The sequence below is a fragment of the Bombina bombina genome, chromosome 7, assembly GCF_027579735.1.
Source record: "Bombina bombina isolate aBomBom1 chromosome 7, aBomBom1.pri, whole genome shotgun sequence".
In the NCBI taxonomy this organism is placed as follows: Eukaryota; Metazoa; Chordata; class Amphibia; order Anura; family Bombinatoridae; genus Bombina; species Bombina bombina.
In genome coordinates this window covers 119,169,603-119,182,572 of record NC_069505.1, presented here as the reverse complement: position 1 = coordinate 119,182,572, position 12,970 = coordinate 119,169,603, and the positions used below count along the sequence as shown (strand labels likewise).

At 37.4% G+C, this 12,970-nt stretch overlaps 1 protein-coding gene across 5 annotated transcripts in view; it reads right to left on the bottom strand.

The window, feature by feature from the left end:
* FAR1 (fatty acyl-CoA reductase 1) overlaps positions 1-12,970 on the bottom strand; it is a 207,057-nt gene that overhangs the window by 157,805 nt on the left and 36,282 nt on the right. The window lies entirely within an intron of this gene.

Here is a 12,970-nt window from a genome sequence, read left to right as displayed (position 1 = left end):
TGTGTGTGTGTGTGTGTGAGTGCGTGCATATGTATGTGTGTGTGTGTGTGTGTGAGTGCATATGTATGTGTGTGTGTGTGTGTGAGTGCGTGCATATGTATGTGTGTGTGTGTGAGTGCGTGCATATGTATGTGTGTGTGTGTGAGTGCGTGCATATGTAAGTGTGTGTGTGTGAGTGCGTGCATATGTATGTGTGTGTGTGCGAGTGCGTGCATATGTATGTGTGTGTGTGCGAGTGCGTGCATATGTATGTGTGTGTGTGTGAGTGCGTGCATATGTATGTGTGTGTGTGCGAGTGCGTGCATATGTATGTGTGTGTGTGTGAGTGCGTGCATATGTATGTGTGCATATACTTTTTTTGTTTTTTGTGGGTTTTTTTAAAAGAGCTATAAAAAAGGGAATAAACACAAAGTTAAAGTCAACTACAGGCCAGCAGTGTACTACTGGGGGGGGGGCTAGCATAGCACCCCTGGTGAGACTATGACAAGAGACAAATGTGTGTAGTCACAAATCATCAGCTATTTTCCAGTAATAATGTGGATATGAAAAACAGAAGTAATTTTAAGACACTTTTTTTTTACATTTACAAGCTTAATTTTGACTTTTCTATGGTGTTAGGAAGTGCAAAGTGTTCTAATTTGTTTGAGCATCAAAGCTTTGCACTATTCAATAGTAACTATATTACAGGACTAAGTGTGCTTGGACAGCTCTACTTGTGTACCCACTGCAACAGAATCTAGCAGCATGTTAGAAAATAAATTATGACAAGAGCATAATTCCATAATGGGACATCCTATGGCAAAAATGACAGCCAAAAAAGAAACAACATTTTCCTATTATGAATATGAAAGAGCAGCATTTAAACATTTTGCAAATATTTTTTACATTAAAAAAACGTTACATAGCAGTGGTCTAAATTAAATATAACAGTGCCTATTGTAGGTCTCCACATGTCTGGGAATTTGCCCCAGGAATTAACACTGGAGCTTTGCCTCATTAGTGAATTTAAGGGGATGTTAAACAGTCTGTCTCATTGTTATAATAAAAAAGCACTAAGCAGTTGTGTATACTTAATAGAAAATCACTGCAATGTGTTTTATTCATCTATTTAAAAAGGGATTTTACCTTCTATTTTATTACATTTTGCTTACTGTCACAGCGCTACAAGGAGGAGTTGGTCTTTGCAGGAAGCTTTATCTTAGCCCGATGTCATAAAACCTCTAGGCTAGTAAATAGTCTAGATCATTGTTTCTCAACCGCGGTCCTCAAGTACCCCCAACAGTCCTTGTTCTCATTATAGCTGAATAAGTGTACAGGTAAAATAATCAACTGATTGGCGAGAGCAGGTTAGTTAGTAACCATGGTGTTACTGATAAGCCAATTTATTTCACCTGTGCACCGGTTCAGCTATAATGAAAACATGGACTGTTGGGGGTACTTTGAGGACCGTGGTTAAGAAACACTGGACTAGATCACAGGAAGTCCTATTTGCTCATGCCCAGAACTAACAGAATAAAAACTTAGGCTTTGAAATTCCTCCGCTCTTATCACATTGAGGATAAGGACAACAATGAGAATTTCAAAGTGCTAATTTTACAAGAAAATAAGTACGTTATTTGCAGGGTTTTTACACAATCATTTTACTTTTACTTTGATTTAACATAATTTGTTTTTACCAAATGAGCACTGTTTAATATCCCGTTAAAGGAGTGTGATCGATACCGATAATGATCTACAGAAATTAAAACTAAAAATCATTGTTTATAACATAACATTTTGAAATAATACAGCCATTGATGTCTAAGTAAATAACAAAATGACAGTTTAATTTACAAACATGATATCAATTAAAAGTTGAAATAAGTGTAAATTAAAAAGAAAACCCACAAGTCACCCGGAAATAAAGTAATTTATACAGATTCAGATGTGTAATGCAAACACTGTTACATTTCATAAACAAGTCAGTTCAGGAAATGAACAGGAAGTTGCTGCTGATCATGAAGTTCTACACTCTTAAAGGGGCACAGTAGTTACAAAACTAGGGGCAAAATATATTGAGGGACCCTAAATTTCCCACAAGTTGGGAAACCACCTTTTCCAGAAAAAAAATAGCAGCCAAGCTCACACATTTGCATAAATAAGAAACTTAAGCTGCTAGGAGCGATTTAAAATGATACATTTATTTATAAATTAGATACCAACGCACTTACAATAAGTCTCAAAAAGTCCAAGAAATTCAGCACCAGTGTTAAAGGTGATGTGCTAGCTGCAAGGTACACACTCCAGACCCATACATTGTATATACAAGTCCAAAAGGCAGCTGCATTATACAGAAATATATTTATTATTTAGTACATAAGATAAATGCAACGTTTCGGACCTGTCCAGTCCTTAGTCATGCATACAAATGTGTCTATACAGCTTACTCTTATACCCATGTTCACAACTCCACCCCTATGACATCAAACAAAAACATTTGCTAAACAGCATTATAAACCTAATAAAATAATCACACAACACAGACTTTACTTGCATTTTTCTGCAAACAGTTATTTCTATGCATTCCAATCTGGACTGATTTATAGACCGGAAGATCTTGTTCCTTTGCAAGCTGCTCGATAGCTCAGGTCTGGTTAAACTGATTAATTTCAGCTTGCTTGGCTTGCATATCTTTGCTGCAACACAAGCGGACAGCTCCACCTACTGGCTATATTAATCAACGCACTGCTTTTCAATGCATTGTCCCCTCCACGTCTGTCAATTGGTATGTGTTCAATAATCTGATACCTTAGTTGGCTCACTGTGTGCCTTGCCTCTTTAAAATGGCAAGCAATCAGGGATTTTTCATAAGCAGTTCTAATGTTAGACTTATGTTCTGTGATCCTATCTCGGACCCTCCTGGTCGTTTCACATACGTAAAATCGAGCACATGGACATTTTAGAATATAAACTGCATATTCCGTATTCCTGTACGAGGCAAGAAATGTATGATTTAAACTCAGGTATCAGATTGTTGAACACATACCAATTGACAGACGTGGAGGGGACAGGGTTAAAAAAAACTCAAACAGAGAGAGGCATTCTGGATCTATCATTTAGAGACCAGAATGCCCCAGAATGTGTTTTTATAACAATTTTTACAAAATGTTAACTATTACATAAGAGATTTTGTAGTAATTGTATAGGAATGATACAATACTAAACTGTGTATGTATGTATATTATTTTTTTTTTTTTTTTTTTTTTGAAAGATGTTTAAATGGGAGACAAAGATATTGTCTAGATCTGGTGTATAATTAACAATGATCAGATTATTGGTGATTAATTACTTGTGCTAATGTTATGATGTCATAGGGGTGGAGTTGTGAACATGGGTATAAGAGTAAGCTGTATAGACACATTTGTATGCATGACTAAGGACTGGACAGGTCCGAAACGTTGCATTTGTCTTATGTACTGAATAATAAATATATATTTCTGTATAGTGCAGCTGCCGTTTGGACTTTTACTTACAATAAGTCTCACCATGATATTTTTATTTTCCACTTAGACCTACATTTTACAAATACTGGTTATGTCAGTAGAATACTAGCAGGGCGGCAAACCTTCACACAAGAGAAAATAAGAATTCTAGAAGCAACTGAAAGAATGTCTTGCCTATGGCTAGGCTTGGCAAGGACCCACATAAGAAACGGCACTTCTGCTAAGATTTATGAGTAATGCTCTGAAGCATTTTTCCCTGCTGCAGTACTGCCTAGCTCACATTTAATAGAATCTTATTTGTTCCCTACAGTCGCCTTCTGCTTACTTTCAGCACTGTGATCTAAGCGTTGGCGACACTCCAAAACACATGACCACCCTAAACCAGTGCAGCTGCAGGTTGCTGCAGTGGTTCCTTGAGATGTTAAACAGCAACAAGAAAAAAAGGGAGGTGGGAGGGAAAGAAGGTCACATTACTTTGATACTGAGAGAGACAGGACAAGCTGGGATGTATTTATTATTAAATAAACAGTGCCGTTGGCTCATTACTCCACTACCTTCTGGCAACCAAGGGGTTACAGAAAGCCAATATTGCTATATTTTACTAAAAAGAAGGAGGGGGAAAAAATGACTAGTTTATTTAATGCAAAAGATATTTCTTACACAGCTTTCTGGAAACTTCCAGCCCTGTACAACCAAACATACCATGAAAACTAAAACTGTTCTGGCCCAGAAAATGCTTTACTTGCAAAGGCGTCAGCTTTATGTGTGTACTGAAAGCAAGTTTGCTTATTTCTATTTTTTATTATTTAAAAAGGGAAACAGACGAGTCAATGTGTTACTCAAAACGGATCTTTTCCAGATAAGCCCCGCCACTAATGCAAACAGTGCACGCGCCAAAAGTTAAGCCCCGCCACTTTTGTCAGCTGACGTATTACATTGCAATAAAAACTATGAAAATGAGTGAAACTATGAACTTTCTTACGCTTTCGACTGTCGTTCATGACAAGGAGACGGCAATACTTTTTTTGCAAACACACGGAGTGATCCATCAGCAACGTTTATGCAACAATGGGCACCAAATGACACTTTCCACTGTTTCTGACAGGTGGAGGTGTAATGCACGACAGTGTCGTCAAGAAATCGCTCTTAGAAAGGGAACTTGGCTGGAACGGTCTAGGATGGAGTTCAGGACAGTAATTCTATTTATTTATTGCTGGTCTAAAAATCTGACAAGTATGAAATTCTGCTCTGAGGAATTATCTATTGGCCACACGACCGCTGTTGACTGGAAGAACTTTCTTCGCGAAATTTGTGCCTGGCGTCTTTTGCAGAATCCAACTATTGTCGGTGGGCCAGGTCTACACGTCGAGATAGATGAAACGCTAATATCTCGCCGTAAAAACAACGCAGGGAGAGTCCTTCCCCAGCAGTGGATTTTCGGAGGGATCTGCAGGGAGAGTAAAGAAGTGTTCATGTATGCAGTTCCAGATCGAACTGCGGACACTCTGATGCACACAATACAGGCCTGCATAGCTCCCGGCTCAATCATCATTTCCGATATGTGGCCATCATACAAAGGAATTGAAACTATTCTTTCAATGAATTATACTCATCAAACGGTTAATCATAGTGAAAACTTTGTGGATCCAACGACTGGAGCTCACACACAAACCATTGAATCTTTCTGGCATGTCTACAAGATGCAGAATAAGCGCCAATGCGGCACACACAGATCTTTAGTGGACAGCTACTTGTGTGAGTTCGTTTGGAGGCAAAGGTACCGAAATACGGACCTTTTCATGCAAATTATCAATGACCTGTCCCAATTTCACCCTCTTAAATAAAAAATAAAGACCTGTCCCAATTTCACCCTCTTAAATAAAAAACAAGTTTCAATGCAAAATAAAAGTACAAAGTTTCAATGCACCGATAAAAAATAAAAGTACAAAGTTTCAATGCAGCGTCTTCAATAAAAACATTAAACTACAATACAAAATAACAATATAAGTTACAGTTTAGTACAAGTTTAATTTAATTTCACAAGTACAAGTTTCAAGTACAAGTTTCATTTCACACTGTTCCTGTTCAATAAACAATAAATGTACAAGTTTAATATCTTTTTTTTTTTTTTCATATTTGTTGCGGCGGGGCTTAACTTTTTGGCGGGGCTTATCTGGAAAAGATCCCTCAAAACTGCTAAAAAAATTAATAAAAAGGGACATTTAAACCTTTAAATCAGAAGTTCCCATACCCAGTCCTCAAGATCAACCAACCATTCATGAAACCCACAATGTTTCCTGTGTGATTCAGACCATACAATTGAAACCTGCGATTATCACATTTTGTCAATTCTCCTGGTATCCATTGTTGATGAAACAGCAATGCACTGTTGGGAGTTAGCTGAGCATATCTGGTGATCCAAAGACAATATGTGCAGCCGCCAAATAGCAGCTAGCTCCTGGGAATGCATTGTTGCTCCTGAGCCTACCTAGGTATGCTTTTAAACAAAGAATAGCAAAAGGACAAAGAAAATTCAATAGTAGAAGTCAATTGGAAAGATTAAATCTGCATGCTCTATCGAAACCATGAACTGTACTGCCCCTTTAATTAAACTATATTTTTGCAGAGAAAGCATTATAGATCAGAGAAGGAAAGAGTTATCGCTGAAATGTCACTTTTTTATAGGGAAAGCAAACAAATTGTAAGTTGGATCATTATTTACCTTCAAATCTGAGAAAAATAAAGCCACTTTAAAGGGACATGAAACCCAAAAATTTTCTTTCATGATTCAGATAGAGAATACAATTTTAAACTACTTTCCAATTTACTTATAATATCTAATTTGCTTCATTCTTTAGATATCCTTTGTTGAAGAAATAGCAATGTACATGAGTGAGCCAATCACACAAGGCATCTATGTGCATCCACCAATCAGCAGCTACTGAGCCTATCTAGATATGCTTTCCAGCAAAGGATACCAAGAGAAATAAGCAAATTTGATAATAGAAGTAAATTAGAAAGTTGTTCTAAATCATGAAAGAAATAGAAAAAAAATGGGTTTCATGTCCCTTTAAAATTGTGAAATCAATATATTTAGTGCCAGATTACAAGTGGAGCGCTAATTTATTGCACTCCCATACACAAGAAAATTTGCCAGTTCATGGGCACCCACGAAGATAACTAGCCATTACAAGTAGAGATCAGATCTGAAGTTATGAATGGTTAAATTTGCCAAATGTGGGGTTTAATGCTTTTATTTTTTACATGCATACTATGAAAAAGAGAAAAAAGCGATGGATAGTGAATATTACATGAATACCAAATATAATAACAAAAAAAAAACAGAGAACGCACTGTATTTCCACCAGCAGCCACTGCCTAATGAGTATAATGTATATTGTCCCTCAACAATTTACTCAATACTAAAATAACAGATAGAATGCAAGAGTGTGGAGCTACACAGTGGGGGCTACACTGAGAATTTCTAAGAGCTGATTTTGCAAGAACACAATAAGTGATTCAAATAGCATTCTACCATCTTCAAGAAGCAGAGAAGTGCTGATTCCTAAGGTCCGATGTGGGCTCTCCTCTTGTCAGGGTGCCAGGAATCAGACTGAGACGAGAAGTGCAAAAATAATCACACCTTTATTAATAACAAAAAAATAATAAAAAGTCCACAAGTCAAATAACAAGCCAGGAGTCAAAACCAGAGCTGGTAGTCAGACGAGCAGAGTCAGGAGCCAAAGCGAATAGTCAGACGAGGCGGAATCAGGAACAAGTAAAAACAGCAGAGTCAGGAACAAGCCAGGGATCAGGAACGACTTCAGGCAGCCAGGTAATACACAAGAACTCTCACAAACAGGTCTGAGACAACGCAAAGGCAAAGCATACTGAACAGAGGCCCTTTAAATAATAAGTGATGACATCACAATTCTGAGACTGCATCCTGTATCACACGGATGATGCACACCAGTCTGGCCATAAAAGGAAGTGCAGGAAATGAGCAGCATCCCCCACAATGCACCATAGTCGGCAAGAGAGGCGAGTAAAATGGCTGCCAGCAGCACATGGCAAACAAAACAGGGAAAAAACCCTGACACCTCTTGACTGTGCGGCACTTACCTCAAATGATTGGGGGTAAGGAATGTAAGTAGGAACCCTGACAGGGTCTATTGTTATTCCTCACGATTTTAGGATATCATTTAAGGACGTTTCTATTATTTCTTATATGGACTAAAAAAGAGAAATCTTTTAATCTCGTTTAGGACTGCTGATATATCTACTGCTGTATTTACAGGGAGATTTTTGCCAACTAATATACAGTGGATATAAAAAGTCTACACACCCCTGTTAAAATGTCAGGTTTATGTGATGTAAAAAAATGAGTCTAAGATAAATCATGTCAGAAGTTTTTCCACCTTTAATGTGACCTATAAACTGTACAACTTGATTGAAAAACAAACTGAAACTTCTAGGTGGAGGGAAGTAAAAATAAAAAAAACTTAAATAATATGGTTGCATAATAACTGGGGATGTAGCTGTGTTTAGAATTGAGCAATCACATTCAAAATCATGTTAAATAGGAGTCAGTACACACCTGCCATCATTTAAAGTGCCTCTGATTAACCCCAAATAAAGTTCAACTGTTCTAGTAGGTCTTTCCTGACATTTTCTTAGTCCCAACCTACAGCAAAAGCCATGGTTCGCAGAGAGCTTCCAAAGCATCAGAGGGATCTCATTGTTAAAAGGTATCAGTCAGGAGAACGCATGGATACCATGGAACACAGTGAAGAGAGTCATCAAGTGGATAAAATATAGCACAACAGTGACATTACCAAGAACTGGATATCCCTCCAAAATTGATGAAAAGACAAGAAGAAAACTGGTCTGGGAGGCTGCCAAGAGGCCTACAGCACCATTAAAGGAGCTGCAGGAATATCTGGCAAGTACTAGCAACAATCGCCCGTATTCTACATATGTCTGGGCTATGGGGTAGAGTGGCAAGACGGAAGCCTTTTCTTACGAAAAAAAAACACCCAAGCCCAGCTAAATTTTGCAAAAACACATATGAAGTCTCCCAAAAGCGTGTCGCAAAAGGTGTTCTGGTTTGATGAAACCAAGATTAAACTTTTTGGCCATAATTCCAAAAGATATGTTCGGCGCAAAAACAACACTGCACATCACCAAAAGAACACCATACCCACAGTGAAGCATTTTGGTGGCAGCATCATGCTTTGGGTCTGTTTTTCTTCAGCTGGAACTGTGAGGAACTTCATCTTTCAGCATCACAACAACCCAAAGCATACATCCAAATCAACAAAGGAATGGCTTCACCAGAAGAAGATTAAAGTTTTGGAATGGCCCAGTCAGAGCCCAGACCTGAATCCAATTAAAAATCTTTGGGGTGATCTTAAAGGACCAGTCAATACAGTAGATTTGCATAATCAACAAATGCATGATAAAAAGACAATGCAATAGCACTTAGTCTGAACTTCAAATGAGTAGTAGTTTTTTTAAAAATAAATTGCAAAGTTATGTCTATTTCCACTCCCCCTGTATCATGTGACAGCCATCAGTCAATCACAAATGCATATACGTATATGCTATGAACTTTTGCACATGCTCAGTAGGAGCTGGTGACTCAAAAAGTTTAAATACATAAAGACTGTGCACATTTTGTTAATGGAAGTAAATTGGAATGTTCTTTAAAATGGCATGCTCTATCCAAATAATGAAAGTTTAATTTTGATTGAGTGTCCCTTTAAGTGGGCTGTGCACAAGAGATGCCCTTACAATCTGACAGATTTTGAGTGTTTTTGCAAAGAAGAGTGGGCAAATCTTGCCAAGTCAAAAAAAAAAACTCATACCCAAAAAGACTGAGTGCTGTAATAAAATCAAAGGGTGCTTCAACAAAGTATTAGTTTAAGGGTGTGCACACTTATGCAACCATATTATTTTAGTTTTTTCATTTCTACTTCCCTCCACCTAAAAGATTTTAGTTTGTTTTGCAATTGAGTTGCACAGTTTATAGGTCACATTAAAGAGTGGAAAAAGTTCTGAAATGATTCATCTTTGTCTCATTTTTTTACATCACAGAAACCTGACATTTTAACAGGGGTGTAGACTTTTTATATCCACTGTATATCTGTGCATATATGTGCTATTGGTTTGTCATTTTACTATTTTTGTGCTAATTCCACATTACAGAGAACATCAGTATTCCCTCTTCTAGCGCCCTCCACACTCTTGCATTTTTTATTAGAGATAGATAGATAGATAGATAGATAGATATGATAGATAGATAGATAGATAGATATATATATATATATATATTAGATTTATAATATTTATTTATTTTTAATTTAAAAACTTCAGGGAGTTGTTGGCTTTTCTACTAACGTATTGTGCTGTTAAAAATAGACAACTAACGGTTGTCTGAAGCCGTTAGGCGATTACCTTTCCAACAGTGGGTCTTGGGGGTCTGTAGCTGCTTCGATTACTGAGATACAGGCTTCTAAGCAGCATGCCCCCTGCTCCTACACTTAACATTGTGAATTTTAAATAAAGTTGCAGTGACGTCATCACGTCATTGCACGTGACGTTACTGCTCATAACATGAAGGAGCGGGTGTGAGCCCCCAGATCTCCCTCAAGGTGGGAGAGTGCTAGCAATGCTCTGAGCCATCGTTAGCACCAGAGCGGGAAACTCTGTGACAGAGTCATTAACACTCAAGGGATTAAAAAGTGACAGGAATCGCCAACATTTTCTTTCATGATTTGGATAAAACATACAATTTTAAACAATTTTCCAATTTACTTCTATTATCTCTTGCTTCTATTTCTCTTGCTACCCTTTGTTGAAAGAGCAGCAATGCACTACTGGCAGCTAGCTGAACACATCTAGTTAGCTAATCACAAGAGACAAATCTGTGCAGGCATCAATCAGCAGCTAGCTTCCACTAGGGTAGGATATGTGTGTATTCCTTTTTCAACAAGGGATACCAAAAGAACTAAGCACATTTGAAAATAGAAGTGAATTTAAAAGGGTCTTAAAACGACATGCTCTATCTGAATCATTTTAAGTTTCCTATCCCTTTAAGCAGCTAAACAGTATGCCTGTCCCGGGACCTTCAAGGGAGCGTACCTCATACACACTCATGTTATTTCCCTATTTAGTTTAAGGAAGTTTACTATGAAATCTCATGAGATCACAGTAAAAACAGTTCAAGCAGAACAGCAGCTGAAGTATAACTGTTTACACAGCATTTACTCTGAAGAGTTGAGGCAGTTGTGAGATAAAATATCTTCCTTTTTTACATAGAGATTCTCAGGTGATATTTTCCTGTCAGCGTTTTACAGTTATGCTGCATCACTTTCAAGTGATTTAGCATATAATTAAGTCCCTTTAAGTCACGTTTGCCATTCCCTCTGGATATCTCCGACTGGGATGAATTACAGCTGTGCATGAGCAGAGGTTTGCACTACACACACAGCAGGTTGTGCATATTGCTGCCTGCTAGCCACAACGCTGGGCGGAGATGTCCATCCGGTGATTAGTAAATGTAGACTATAATGTGTGCAGGAATTCCACTTTCACTGCAAGAAAAATCAATATAATCTGCTACTTCATATAGATAAAAGGAAGATAAACTCCCCTGGTCTTATCAAAGTAAACTTAATCTATTGATTACTAGCAGCAATACTCAAGGAAACAGCTATAAATTCAGATAAGAAAACACAATAAAATACTTAGCTGATATGGTAAAAATCTGTATTTCTGGCATTTATATTGAAGTTCAATTATAAACAAATAATTTTACAACTGTCATAGAAGCTTTAGTACCCGATTTATTCTGTATATTTTTTAATGCAAATGTATGCTAATAATCACTGACGGTATTTTTTCCAGAAAAAGGTGGCAACCCTAGTCAGACCACGTCTCTAATACAACATTACTATAAACGGCTTACTAAAAAATACTGTAAACTACAACAAGGACTAAGGCCAACCTTAGTACAGGGGTTGAGAAACTAAAACCTGTAAGAATACGAGGGAGCAAGACTTCTTTAGTTGAAGCCGCCAAACAGTTGTCTGTACACAAATCAGTGTCCTACCCAGGGCCTATTTATCGAGTGCATATTGCAAAAAAATGTTTTATATATACATACACACACACGGGAACTATAACTCCTGCAATATGTTAAAGGAACAGTGTACTGTCAAATTTTCAATTTTTCCTTGCTGGAGTAAATTAGACCGTTTACAAATTGCTCTTTGATCTTTATTTTGGCATTTGAAATAGCTAATGTTTCCTGTGGCATCAATATCTGTACTGAAAATTTCATTACTTTAGAAGAAATTACACTCCCAGTGTGAGGTAGGGCTTGATTCTGAGAAATTCACCCGCATATAGAGCAATCATCAGCTTATTCTACAGAGCATTATAATGTAAAGTGTATCTCCTTAACATAAAGAATATTAGTGAACTCTAAAATGAGGTAAACCGTTTACAGGGTAAAAATTTCTTATTAAATAATCCCTGAGGGACCTCATTATACTGACAAAACATTTTATAAAATCTTGCCAGACCAGAGACCTTTAGAGAATCGAGCCCTAAATATTACCCTTTGGTGTACAGACAGAGCTAATATAAGGAAGCAGCATATGTGTGCATAGAAAGTGATAAAATGAGATCTGTTTCATTTTAAATTACAAACATAAACCTAAATCAGTAATTTCTCATATAATTTATACTCTGCTGCTTGTAGAACAAGTCAGAAACAATTTTACATTACACTGTTCTTTTAAGCCCTGTCTTTTCTTGACTGCAGGTGGCAAAATACTTTCCATGGCGCGTTTTATTCATCCAAGGATTATGGGTATTGACACATTAGGCTCACAGCCTTCAGCATTAGTCCACTTTATATATGATGATCTTTAGAAGAGCTACAACATGAAAGCTGTTTGTAGCACAAAAATCCCAGTCAGCAGTTTCAGGTTTAATGAGACTCGAAGTAAGGGGAGTTTCAGCAAATTACAAGTGAAATTTAAATGGGTACGTAAACCATTTCTAGGGTTTTAAACCCATCTGCTCACAACACATTTGTAAATTAAAAGGATTTTGAATAAAAAAACAATATAATTCAGTATTACTTAGGGTACATTGCATGCAAGGTAATAAGGTTTGTAGCGCCGGAAAGGGCAGAAGAGAACGAGTGCAGGTGTCCTATCAGTGACGTCAGAGGCTGTTGAGGCAGTGGCTATGATACGCCTTCATTGTTTAGATATCCTTTGTTGAAGAAATAGCAATGCACATGGGTGAGCCAATCACATGAGGTATCTATGTGCAGCCGGTAGGTCAAAAAAATAGGTGGCGCAAGTGAATGCTGTTCTGACTAATAATGGTGTAAAATGTATATCAGATTCCCTGTTTGTCTGATGAAGTTCTCACCTTACATAGGCTGTATTGAAATTTCAAGTGTAAATGGT